This window comes from Hordeum vulgare, chromosome 1H (genome assembly GCF_904849725.1).
Source record: "Hordeum vulgare subsp. vulgare chromosome 1H, MorexV3_pseudomolecules_assembly, whole genome shotgun sequence".
Classification (NCBI taxonomy): domain Eukaryota; kingdom Viridiplantae; phylum Streptophyta; class Magnoliopsida; order Poales; family Poaceae; genus Hordeum; species Hordeum vulgare.
The window spans coordinates 334,421,586-334,436,041 of record NC_058518.1 but is presented as its reverse complement, the minus strand read 5'-3'; positions in this window follow the sequence as shown (position 1 = coordinate 334,436,041).

Below are 14,456 nucleotides of genomic sequence, written 5' to 3'. Positions count from 1 at the left end.
CTGTTTTTGAGTGCTTCTCACATTATTACCTCTATAATAATTTTGTTTTCTTGTTTGAATTAGTGTTTGAGCCAAGTAAGACCTTTGGGATGGTCTATGGTGTTTGCAAGTTGATTTTGCTGAAAAACAGAAACTTTCGCCCTCAGTAGAGGAATGTTACAAATTTAGTGGAAAGTGATTTTGATCTGAACTTTTTACACGAGATGGTTTTAAAAATTTCCAGATCTTCCTAATTTTTCAGAATATGTGGAGTTACATAAGTATTCGAAGTAAACAAATTGCTACACACTATTCTGCTTTTGACAGCTTTTGTTTTCTTTGAGTTGTTTGCTTATTTTGATGAATCTATGGGTTGTATCGGGGGGTATGAACCATGGAGAAGTTAGAATACAGTAAATATTACATCAATATAAATAAAGAATGAGTTCACAACAGTGCCTAAGTGGTGATTTACTTTTCTTGTACTAACGGATCTCATGAGTTTTCTGTTGAGTTTTGTGTTGTGAAGTTTTCAAGTTTTGGGTAAAAATTTGATGGACTATCGAATAAGGAGTGGAAAGAGCCTAAGCTTGGGGATTCCCAAGGCACCCCAAGCCATATTCAAGGATGCCAAAAAGCCTAAGCTTGGGGATGCCCTGGAAGGCATCCCCTCTTTCGTATTCAATCCATCGGTAAATTTACTTCAGACTATATTTTTATTCACCACATGATATGTGTTTTGCTTGGAGCGTCTTGTATGATATGAGTCTTTAATATTTAGTTTTCCACAATCATCCTTGCTGCATACATCTTTTGAGAGAGAGACAAGCTGAATCATGAATTTATTAGAATACTCTTTGTGCTTCACTTATATCTTTTGAGCTAGGCAATATTGCTCTAGTATTTCACTTATATCTTTTAGAGCACAGCGGTGTTTTGTTTTATAGAAATTATTAAACTCTCATACCTAACTTATATTATTTGGAGAGTTCTTTAAACAGCATGGTAATAGTTTAGGTTATGAATTTAGTCCTAATATAATAGGCATCCAAGAGGGATATAATAAAAACTTTCATATTAAGTGCATTGAATATGATGGCAAGTTTGATACCTTGCATATAGTTTTGAGATATGGAGATGGTAATATGAGAGTCATGCTAGTAAGTAATTGTGAATTAGAATAATACTTGTGTTAAAGCTTGTGATTCCCGTAGCATGCACGTATGGTGAACCGTTATGTGATGAAATCGGAGCATGATTTGTTTAATGATTGTCAACCTTTGTGTGGAGCTCAGGATCGCGTGATGGTTAACTCCTACCAACCCTTCCCCTAGGAGCATGCGTTTAATACTTTGCTTTGATAACTAATAGGCTTTTTCAATAAGTATGTGAGTTCTTTATGACTAATGTTGAGTTCATGGATTATACACACTCTCACCCTTCCACCTTTGCTAGCCTCTCTAGTACCGTGCAAATTTCGCCGGTACATTAAACCCACCTTACTCAAAATAGCACCATATATTTTCCTCAGAATAGCCACCATATCTACCTATTATGGCATTTTCATAGCCATTCCGACATATATCGCCATGCAACACCACCGTCCCGTTTTTATGACATGCACCATCACTTCCATATTGCTTATACAGTCATACTTTGTTCTAGATATCGAGTTGTAATCTTTTGAGTTGTAAGTAAATAAAAGTGTGATGATTTGCATTATTAGAGCATTATCCTGTGTGAGAAAAGGATGATGGAAGCTATGATTCCCTCACAAGTTGGGATGAGTCTCCGGACTTTACAAACAATAAAAGAGGCGAGCGAAGCGCATAAAAGATAAAAGAGGCCAAAGAAGCCCATCCAAAAAAGAAGAAAAAGAAGAAAAAAAGAAAAACATGAGAGAAAGAGAGAATGGACAATGCTACTATCTTTTTCCACACTTATGCTTCAAAGTAGCACCATGTTCTTCATAGAGAGTCTCCTATTTTATCACTTTCATATAACTAGTGGGATTACATCTTTTGCACAACCACTTAGTTTTATTTTTGAGATTTCATACACTTATAGCTCTAGTGCTTTTATTGCATGGCAATCCCTACTCACTTAGATTAATATCTATTGATGGGCATCTCCATAGCCCGTTGATATGCCTATTTGATGTGAGACTATCTTCTGCCTTTCTTTTTGCAACCTCCACCACACTCTATTCCACCTATAGTGCGATATCCATGGCTCACGATCATGTATTGCGTGGGAGTTGAAAAGGTTTGAGAACATAAAAAAGTGTGAAACAATTGCTTGATTTTCATCGGGGTTGTGCATGATTTAGATGTTTTGTGTGGTAAAGATGGAGCATAGCCAGACCATATGATTTTGTAGGGGCAACTTTCTAAAACCATGTTATTTTGAAAGGAAGCAATTACCTTATTAGTATGTGTGGGGACCTCGACTTACGAGTAGAGATCGCCGAATGAACGTGCTCAGTGATCCCATAGATCAATGCTCACCGAACACACAGATACTGAATAATAAGAGTCTTACATCCAAATATCGAATTATTACATCACATGACCGAATGGTCAAGTTCACAAGGTAGGGCCTATAAGGCCAAATCACACGGATACAACTAGTAGCGGAAATCTTAGGGTTCAGCGGGTGCCCATGCCATCAGCCTACACCAACAAGCATTCTGACTAGGAAGCGTCCTAGTTCACAGGGGCGTCTCCGAAGACGTACTCTTCTCCAAACTCCAGTGCTTCCATGTCTGGTCAATAATATAACCAGCGGCAAGCCAATGAGTACTTTTGAATGTACTCACAAACAGCCCATGATATGAACAATGCAAGTGAAGGATAACAATAATATGCATCTTTGGTGGACAACGACTTGGTTGTAATAAACATGATTCATGGTATGCAACATAAGTTAAATGTTACTTGAAGAATAGGTTACAGATACCAATATATTTGTTGAGGGCTGAACACTTCGGGTTCACCCTATATGTCAAGTCACCAAACTTGGTCATATCAACTCTTTCATATTAACTCCTTTTACCACATACTCACACACACTTGGTTTATGCGGAAACAACTGGACGTAGTTTAAGCAGCACCACCCAACTGTCCTTGACCGTGGACACGGCTACTCGAATAGTTTTACACTCTGCACAGGTACTACGCTGGACCCACGAGATCCGGGAAACTTCCGTGTCATCCACGACTCGCGGTATATAACATACCCGTGGTAAGTACTCGATCAATGCCTTTCCCCTAACGATACTAGACAAAGAGGTCCACTCGATTGGTACCCAGCCCACATGTTGTACATCTTACATGCACCAACTCTGGACAGTATCAACCATGCCGGGACCAACGGTGTGCCTGGAACACGTAAAAACGGCATAGTCGCCCTACCTGGCACGACCCCATCACGAGAGTGACCATACATCACTCCCGCCACTAGTAATGTGGCTCTTTGCTAGCACCGACCGGAGTAATCAACAAAGCCCCGTCGCATAAAGGGGTAACGTGGCTGTACATGTAAGGTTGGGACGGTCGACACATCATAAATCTATTCCCATTTCCGAAACCATACTCACTCAAAATACCCGGTGCACCACTTCACCAAAAGTGACCACCTAACTCATCATCACCCTCGGGCATTAGTGGTACCCGACGGGGTTTTCATAACCTTGGTTTTATGTCATCATCATGCTCATGCTAATACTATTCTAACTTTACTTCTCAACATGATATTAGCATGACCCTCATAGGTGGTAGGATCAAGCTCAATGCATGTGCTCCAGAGGAGCCATCGGTAACATCACTTCAATGATTTACCGGTACTTATGATCATATGCAACGGAAATATTTGCTACACTAGCATGCATCATAACATATGCTCAGACATGGTCAAAGGGCTGCTTGCCTTGGTCAGCTAGGTATCCGGGGTCTTCGAGGTCTTCCGCTCCGACTCCTTCATCACACGGGTTTTCTATCGTCGTATAAAGATAAAAATAATAAGTAGCTCACTCCAAAACAGGATCACAAAGTCACTTTAAAAATGTTGGTTATTTTTGATACATCCAGGTTGTTATTTTAAAAATATTTGCTTCTGTTTTTAGTGAAGGAATATTTTTTAAATCAACTTAACAGAAGCAAAACTATTCCAATTTAATCATTTTTATTATTGTAAAACAGAACAGTTGCTGCAAAAATTCAAACTATGGTTCTGTTAAATACTACACATTTTTAGAAGAATAACAGTGGAAAAAATATATTTTTACACTCGTTAAATCTTTTTATAAAAATCATTTAAACTCAGGTTTTACAACAAAAAAAGGGCTATAGACCCTTGCCTGGCTTGGCCTCGGACTGGGCCGGCCCATTGGCCAGCCAACCAGCCTGCGCAGGCACACGCGCCGTCACGTTTGAACCTGATGCACGGGCCCCTGCGGACAGTGGCCGCGGGCAGCGAGGGAGAGAGAGATGGGCCACCGACAGCTGGGGCACACATGTCGAGGTCGTCTCCTACCTCTCGCCACAGAGGAGGAGGAGCACGCCGGCGTGGCTACCGACGTCCTTGGGCCCTAACGACAACGGAAATGGGTCCGGCTCGTCGTCACCTACCTGATGGTGGTCGAGATGACGGTGAAGGGGCTTGGGTTCACCGGCGACGAGGTAGCTGTAGCGGATGGGTGTCGGGAGAAGGTGGAGGTGGTAGCTACGAGCACGGATTTTCTCGGGAAAGAGGGGAAAGTTTCCTGAGGTCACGGGGAGTGGTTTGGTGGGCAGAGGAACGCGAGAGCCGACGTGTAGCCGGAGATCGACTGGAGCTCCGAGGCCGAGGGGCCTCGGTCGATCTCGAGCACCGGGGCTCTGCTGGCTTACTAGGGTGGCTAGGGACGTGATTGAGGTTGCTGCGAAGAGGAATGAGGGGTGCTGGAGCGAGGGGAGGGGCTATTTATAGGCCCGCGACGGTGAACCGACTCGGGAGCGCCGGTGATTCACCATGGCGTTCATGGGGGTACAGAGAGAAGCTGGGGTCAAGACCACGGTCTCAGGACGTGGTTTTGGACCTCCAGAACTCAATGCGAGAGGGAGGGAGAGAGAAGAGGAGAGCTACCGTGGCCACGCATCTCTGGTCGGTTCTGGTGCGCGTGGGCACGCATCGCACCAGCTCTTAGCGTGGGAGAGGAGGGGCCCTGATGGTCGCCTGATGCTGAGGGGTTGTTGGGGGAGAGGATAGACACATCAGGGAAGACTGGAACTGGCCGAGAGCGTCGCCCCCACCTTGGTGGCTCCCTGTAGCGCGCCCAGAGCGTAGCTTTGGCATGCCACGGCATGCTGGCGCGCCCTAGGGTGCCTTGGACGTGTCGAGCGTGTCCTGGGCACTAGCTGAGACATGCCTAGCCGTTGGACACCCGTGGGAGCTTCGGCTGGTCAAGGGGGACAAAGAAAACAGGTGTTGTCAGCCTTGAGCTGAAGCTTAGATTGGGGTTTTTGGCATTTCTACTTTGAACCAGAGAGGGGCCAATTGACTGGGGCTTGGCATTGATGCTAGGCACCTAATCTGAGAGTTTGGGAGAAAGGGTTTTGGTTTAGCTAACGTTAGGAGGGGTTTTACCCATTTTCAGAAGGTGCTCGGCAATGGTTTGGGGTGGTTGCACCCCACCACTCGCTCTGCAACTTAACACGATTGGGTTTGGTGCTAAAACAAGGGGTTTCACCAACTTTGAGCTCCATTGGACAAGTTTAGCTTTGCAAACTTGAAAGCATCACCAAATGACCAGATCTGTTCCTTCCAAAGAGAGTATGGGCAAAACAAGTCCCACGTATCCCTTTTTTGGCATGGAGCCCTCATTTGAGGTATTAGGCACTCCTCAAAGTTTCAGCCCTCATTTCTATGTAGAGCTGCTCTAACTTCTTACTCGTCAGAAGGGGTTTTGCAACTATTTGGTGTCCATAATCACCTTGGATCAAGGTGAAATTTTATATGGGCACCAAATATGGCTTAGGGATACCATTGAAATTTTCTAGGAATTTATTAAGAATATTTCCTTTGGAAATATTTCAAAAGGTCAAAACAAACAGAAAGTGTTTTCACGGTTTTACTCAAATAATAATAATATAAATAGGGGTTTAAAATATTTTGTATGGAAAATATATGTCCTTCTTATCATCTCCAAATTTTCTCATATTTTTCTAATGCAGAAAAGTATTTTCCCATATAGGAATACCATTTCTGGCCTTAGAAATGGACATGCAAATAAATTAGGAAAATAATTCATAAAATAATTATTTTACGGTTTTGGTGCACCAAAATGGTGCTAGAACGAGATCAGCAACTTTGGGTAAGAACACTCCATGCCAGCAAGGACTTGTAGTGCAACCCAAAGCAGGGTTTTACTTTAACCATAAATAAGAAAAAGGGGTTTGAAAATAATTAAGTCATGAGAAATGTGGTTTGTGATATCACATAATCAAGCATACAAGCATACAATGACAATCATGGCACTCACGACATTAGTTTTGAAAAAGTTTTAATAAACTCAGATTTTTGAATTACAGAAAAAGTGATAGTGAAAACACGGTTTGACAGTATGCTTGAAGTATTATTGTTTTTGTGTCAATATTAGACTTTTGTTTTGAATCTTGTGGATCTGAATATTCATGCCACAATAGAGAATATTACATGGATAAATATGTTAGGTAGCATTCCACATCAAAAATTCTGTTTTTATCATTTACCTACTCGAGGACGAGCGGGAATTAAGCTTGGGGATGCTTGATACGTCTCCAACGTATCTATAATTTTTTATTGTTCCATGCTATTGTATTATCTGTTTTGGATGTTTTATATGCATTAGTATGCTGTTTTATATTATTTTGGGGACTAACCTATTAATCTAGAGCCTAGTGCCAGTTTGTTTTTCCACGTTTTTGAGTATTGCACATAAGGAATATTAAACGGAGTCGAAACGGAACAAAATCTCCGGAAAGATTTTTCTTGGACCGGAAGACACCCATGGGACTTGGAGTAGGGGTCAAGGCACTTGCCAGGAGGCCACAATCCTGCAGGGCATGCCCTGGGGGTGGCCACGCCCCATGGCTTGTGGGCCACCCGTAGGTCTCCTAACCCTATTCTTTGGCCTATAAATTCCCAAATATTCCCATGTCACCAAGAAGAACCACGAAAATACTTTTGCGCAGTCGGGAGCCTCTGTTCCCATGAGATCCAATCTGGCAGCCTTTTCTGCTAATCTGCCGCAGAGGGAATTGATCACGGAGGGCATCTACGTCAACTTCATTGCCCCTCCGATGATGTGTGAGTAGTTCACCACAGACCTACGGGTCCATAGCTAGTAGCTAGATGGCTTCTTCTCTCTCTTTGATCTTCAATACCATGCTCTTCATGATCTTCATGATCTTCAACATAGATCTATCCATGATAGCATGCCAAGTTTCATGAATTTCAGATGAGTTTTGGATTTCCTAGAATTTTAAAACCAAGTATCTCAATGTTTGCGGTCGGGGTACTATGTCGAGGTGTTTGAAGTTCATTACCATTTCTTGCATGGGACCTAAGCATGCACCCAAGGACACAAATTTGATTTTTCAACCCATTTATATGCAGCAGAGCATATGCATGTAGTTCAAATTTGAATTATGCATATAAAATGCCTAGAAAACTCAGTTAATGTATAAAATGTCCAAATGAACCCCGAAAAAATTGAAATTTTAACAATACACTCATATTGCTCTATGTTGCCACTAGGGAAAAATGAAAGCAAGAAGAGGCAATGAATATGGTTTCATCCACAAAGGAGGCACATTCCCTACCAAAACCATGAGGCTTGTTGTGATAAGCTCTGGTTTGTGAGAAGCTTATACGAAAACGTGCCCCAAATGGGATAAACTTTTTACCACATCATGTTGATGACGTTCAATGATAGCATGCCAAGTCTCATGAATTTCAGACGAGTTTTGGATTTACTAGAATTTTAAAATCAAGTATCTCAATCTTTTTGGTAAAGGCAGGATGCCAAGGTGCCTCAACTTCATTCCCATTTCTTCTATGGGACCTAAGCATGCACACAAGGACACACATTTGATTTTTCAACTTTTTTTGCACTGGAGCATGTTCATATAGTTCAAATTTGAATTATACACATAAAATGCCTAGAAAACTCACTTAGTCTATAAAAATGTCCAAACAAACCCCGAAAAATTCCAATTTTTAACAAGACACCCATGTTGATCTATGTTGCCACTAGGAAAAATGAAAGAAAGAAGAGTGAATATCGTTTCATCCACGAAGGAGGCACATTCCCTACCGGAACCATGAGGTTTGTTGTGAGAAGCTCTAGTTTGTGAAAAGTTTATACGTAAACCTGCCCCAAATGGGACATACTTTTTACCACATCATGTTGATGTCGTGCAATGATAGCATGCCAAGTTTCATGAATTTCAAACGAGTTTTGGATTTACTTGAATTTCAAAACCATGTATCTCAATGTTTGCGATCGAGGGAGGATGTCAAGGTGTTTGAAGTCCATTCACATTTCTTGCATGTGACCTAAGCATGCACGCAAGGACACACATTTGATTTTCAACCCTTTTTCTGCACTAGAGCATGTGCATATAGTTCAAATTTCAATTATGCACATAAAATGCCTAGAAAACTCAGCTAATATATAAAAATGTCCAACCGAACCCCAAAAAATTCCAAATTTTAACAAGACACTCATGTTACTCTATGTTGCTACAAAACATTTACAACAAGAAGGGGCAACGAATATCGTTTCATCCACGAAGGAGGCACATTCCCTACTAGAACCATGAGCCTTGTTGTGAGAAGCTCTCGTTTGTGGGAAGCTTATACCCAAACCTGCCCCAAATGGAACCATTTTTTTACCACAACATGTTGATGTCGTTCCATGATAGCATGCCAAGTTTCATGAATTTCAAACGTGTTTTGGATTTAGTTGAATTTGAAAACCATGTATTGCGTCCAAGAGACGGTGCCGAGGTGTTTCACATTCATTCTCATTTCTTGCATGGGACCTAAGCATGCAACCAAGGACACACATTTGATTTTTCAATCCATTTTTATGCACACGAGCATGTGCCTATAGTTCAAATTTGAATTATGCACAAAATGACTAGAAACTTAGTTAATGTATAAAAATGTTAAAATGAACCTCGAAAAATTCAAAAATTTAACACGGCACTCCTGTTGTTCTATGTTGACACCAGAAAAAAATTGAAACAAAGAAGAGGCAACAAATATAGTTTCGTCACAAAGGTGACACGTTCCCTACTGGAACCATGTGGCTTCTTGTGAGAAGCTCTGGTTTGTGAGAAGCTTATATCAAAACCTGCCCCAAATGGGACAATTTTTTACCATAGCATGTTGATGCCATTCCATGATAGCATGTCAAGGCTCATGAATTTCAGACGAGTTTTGGATTTACTAGAATTTCAAAACCAAGTATCACAACGTTTGCTGGCGAGCCACGGTGCCGATGTGTTGGAAATTCATCCCCATTTCTTGCATGGGACATAAGCATTAACCCATGGACACATATAGATTTTACAACCCATTTGTGTACCCAAATTATGCAATGATGTGGATGACCACTATAATCAGGGAAATTTGGACCATAATTTTCACGTTCAAACTCATCACACACGGTGTAAGCTATATGAATCATTTGTGATGTCCTTGCCGCGCCAGTTTTTTCGCTTCACAGAGCCAAAATTGTCGACTTCCATGGAAATATCTACCTCCCCATCCCCTCCCCTTACCAAAAGTCACATTTCCCCTGTTTTTTCCTTCCTTTCCAAGTTCAAACCTTCTCGCCTTGCTTGCAACACCGCCTCCTTGCCAGTGACCCTCCTTCACGCTGCTCGACCTCATCCATCCAGGCAGGTAATCCACACCCTACCCCATCCTCCTCCTCCTACATCCCACATGCCCCGACCGTCGATGCGACACCTTCCACCCAAATCACTGACCCCTACTCCAAATAAGCGCCACCCTAAGCCATGGTGCACGCAGTATAGCCAGGAGCTCAAGGAGCATTTAGCAGCGGAGAAGCAAATCACGGCCACACGCGCGGATGAGGTCACGATCGCTACCATTCGTGTCGACCCGTAGATCTTGGAGGAGCACCTCGTCGTTGAGGCCACCGTCGATGCCTCGCGCACCGACGCCGTGGCGCGGTTGGCTGCTTTAAACGATAGCTCATGAAATTTTCTCAAGGCCACCGTTGATGCCTTCGGCGAAGACTACAAGGTGTTTTATCAGCATGCTTGTGCTTACCTCGACTCAAGAGCTAGCAGGTTGGTGCCTGGAGCAGCTCTGGTAACTCACAACTACGAGGAGGGCACCCAGGATGTGGAGGCCTCGCCCTCTTCCATGTCCAAGGAGCCAATCATCATTGATATCTCCAACGATGAGGAGTAGCTTGTCTTATTAGCTCACTATAAGGACCTATGTTTAGTTAGCTAGCTACACTGGTTAATCATGTTCGGCTTAGCCGTTGCAATTGCTGCTCCTACCTTTCCTTAACAAATTCTAGTGAATTGTCCTATGTACTTTTACCATGCTATCTGATCCTCTAGACTGTATGTTCTATATGTCGTGAAATGTGGTGCTCACTTATTAATTGTTTGTTTAATTTGTTGTCATGTTCAGTTAGTTGTTTGGTTCAATTCTGCAATGTGATGTTCAATTCTTTTGGGTGCAATTTTGTTTTGTCTTCCACGTGAGAAATAAATCGAATTTGGTTGTACAAAATACATGAGAAACAAATACAATTGCTATATTTCCATGTTATCAAGCATGCTTGGTTTGGTTAACTTTCTGATCTTCTAGTATGTTATATATTGCGCAATGTGGTGCTAAGTTAATGTTTGATTCATTTGTTGTGCTGTTTGGTTAACTGTTTGTTTCAATTCTTCAACGCGGCGATCAATTATTATTGGTGCATTTTTTAATTGTCTACCGTGTGAGAAATAAATCGAATTTGGTTGTACTAAATACCTGAGAAACAAATACAATTGCTATATTTTCATGTTATTAAGCATGGTTCGTTTGGTTAACTATTTGTTCTTCTAGTATGTTATATATTGTGTAATGTGGTGCTCAATTAATGTTTCATTCATTTGTTGTATTGTTTAGTTAAATGTTTGGTTTAATTCTTCAATGCGATGTTCAATTGTCGTTGGTGCGTTTTTTATTGTCTACCATGTCAGAAATAAATGGAATTTGGTTGTACAAAGTACATGAGAAACAAATACAATTGCTATATTTCCAAATTGTTAATCATGCTTGGTTTGGTTAACTTTCTGATCTTCTATTAGGACTATGTTATATTGTGCAATGCGGTGCTCGGTTAATCTTTGGTTCATTTGTTGCGGTGCTCAATTAATCTGCTGAATCTGCGACGTGTTTATTTTTCATTAACATATTTTACTAATAGCATGCCAACCCTCACTTAAACTCATCAATAACTACCTTATATGTGTTGCAGGGAAACAATGGGTAGCAGTGATGTTTACAATCCAGGTTTGCACATGCATGGTCCTTTGTCTAATAGTAATACATTATTGTGCAATTGCAGGAACCATTCTAATATTTAGGTTTTTAAAAATTTGGTCTTGCACATGTAGGTCCTGCTGTCAGATATTTTGACCCATTGTTCAAACCTTTTTGCATATGGGAAAATGAGCTGTCCATGAATATCAGTCAAGTCAAGGAACTCAAAAAGATTGTTAGGATAAAGAAACTAGTGACAAAAAACAACAAGATCTTTGTCTACACAATGAAGAAGATATCACTGTGCACTACAGGATGGTACTAACTATTATACCTTGTTTTTTATTACTTTGCACCATTTCAAATCTAGAGATGATATTTATACATATCCTTGTTTTTAGGCTTTTCCAAAGCACTTCACTGATGATTACCTCTCAAACCACTTGTATGGTCAGGAGGCGAGGAAGGTATTCATACAACACCCAAGGTACAATCTTGAAGTCTTCCTGAAGAGGACGAAGGATGGACGGCCCATCATCCACATGCAGTGGCCTAAAGTTGCGAAGACCTTCAACATCAATGAAATCTCAATATTCGCCTTCCGCTTCAGCAGTTTTCCAGATGAGATTCATATGTCTATGTACCGTCTATGATGCTAATTTCCAAAGGTTATAGATGCTTCATGTGAAACTTGGTACTGGTGCAGTTGTGTAATGGGGTAGATAGCTATATGCCTATATGGTGTAACTGAGTGCTGAAGCTACATGATGTTGCACTCTGATGTATTTCAATTACGAAATCCTGGTTCCGTAATACGATGACATATATTGTGTGCTTAATATGAAATGTCAATTTGATTAATAAATGGATTATTAATAATAGGACAATTAGCCTGCTAATTGGGCTTCTCTATTGCAAACGGTTATTGAGAAAACACCGTGGGCGATGGCCTAAAACAACGCACACAGTTTCTGGGATGAAAATGTGTTGGATCAATGAACAATCACACATGACTTCCTCTTGAAAACTGTTTGCGTTAGGCCTCCTTGCGCAAATGGTTTTCACATAAAAAGTATGTGTGATGGACAACCTATGCCACACAGTTTCTTCTATGCACAATGCACGATGCATTCAAGAACGTAAATGATAAAATTGTTAATATTGTGTGCAATGGCAACACTATCACATACCATTTGATGGGGGAAATTATGTGTGATGTACGTGCGAACGGAAACTTTTGTCTGGGATTCATCGTGTGGGATGTGCATACGAACAGAATGTTCTTCATGGATTAAATGTGTGGGATGTACATACAAACAAGAACGATTGGGCGTGTATAATTGTACGTGATGGCTAACCCGATTGCACACGAGCTCATTTTGTGCAGCATGTGTGACCGGAGGACCTATCCCCGATGATTTCTAGGTCATGTGGGAAGGACCCCCTATCACCCACACTCACTAGGCAACGGTTTGAAATGGTGTCACTAAAAGGGGTTAAAAACCGTTTGTATAGCACATCGCTGCACTAGTGTACGTCGCTGAGAACTCATGTGAGATACCTTCTTCGTCAAAAAAAGTATCCACATATATGTTCTTGAACTCCGATCCGTTGTTTCTCAGAACTTTCTTGATCTTCAATTCAAACTGATTTTGGCCTTTCCGAGTAAAGTTCTTGAAGATCTTTTGTACTTGCGACTTGTCATCAAGAAAGAATACCCACGTAAATCTGAAAAAATCATCAACAATGAGTAGACCAAAAGAATTTCCACCGAGGCTCTTGTAACCATTAGGACTAAAGAGATCCATGTGAAGCAGCTCGAGTGGCCTTCTTGTAGTCATGATGACTTCCACCGACTTGTTTTCCTACTTGTCAAGCACTACAAAGTTTATCTTTGTTAAAGATAACATCTTTAACACTGAGAATATGATCACCTTTGATAAGCATGTCAAGATTACGCATACCAACATGTCCTACCTTCTATGCCATAACCAACTTTCATAAGATTTTATAATAAGACATGTACGGGGTTTGGATCTTTTAGTGAAATTGACAATGTATAGATCACCTCTACGAAAACCAGTAAAGACCATGTTATGATTGTTGCTACGAAACAATTGGGAGTCAACTTTCATAAATAGCACATTGAAACCAAAGTCTGCTAGTCAAGATACGGAAAGAATTTTTTAGCCAAGGGATTAAACAAGCATGACATTTTGAATGGAACTATCATGACATATGACCACCTTACCGAGACTAAGTACCTTACTCTTGGAGTTGTCTCCCAAGGTCACATACCATCATGGTCCATGGTTTGTTGTGATCTCATGAAACATGTCTCTATCTCCAGTCATGTGATCGGTGCATCCACTGTCAAGTATCCACTCCTTTCCTCCGGCCATGTAGTCTCTAAGATTTGCCATAAGACTTAGGCTCCTCATGGTCTTCTCATACTCGATGTCAAGCTCCTTGTCTGCATTGTCGTAGCCATGCTCCACACTATCATCATCAGAGGGAATATCCTCATAACAAGAATCAAGAGATTCATTCGAATTTCGACTATGACAATGTTCATGTTTATGCCTGTGAATGGCTTCAACAATGATGTTATTAATGGTAATGAAATCTCCTTTAGCACGCATGAGGTCACAAAGCTCAAATAGAGATTTATCAAAGTTAGGATCATTGGGCTTCATCTTGTGAAAGGCAATAGATTTTTTGAATATGATATCAAGATTTTTCAATGAGTAGTCGAGATATATTTTCTCTAAATATTTCCAAAATGTATAAGCACATTCAAAGTTCTTCATTTGATTAAGCACATTTCTTGGCAATTCTCTAATGATGAGCTTAACAGTTTTAAGATTACCAAGCTTGTTAACTTCTTCGTCTTGAGAAGGATGTAAGGGATCAATGGGAGGCGCATACATATA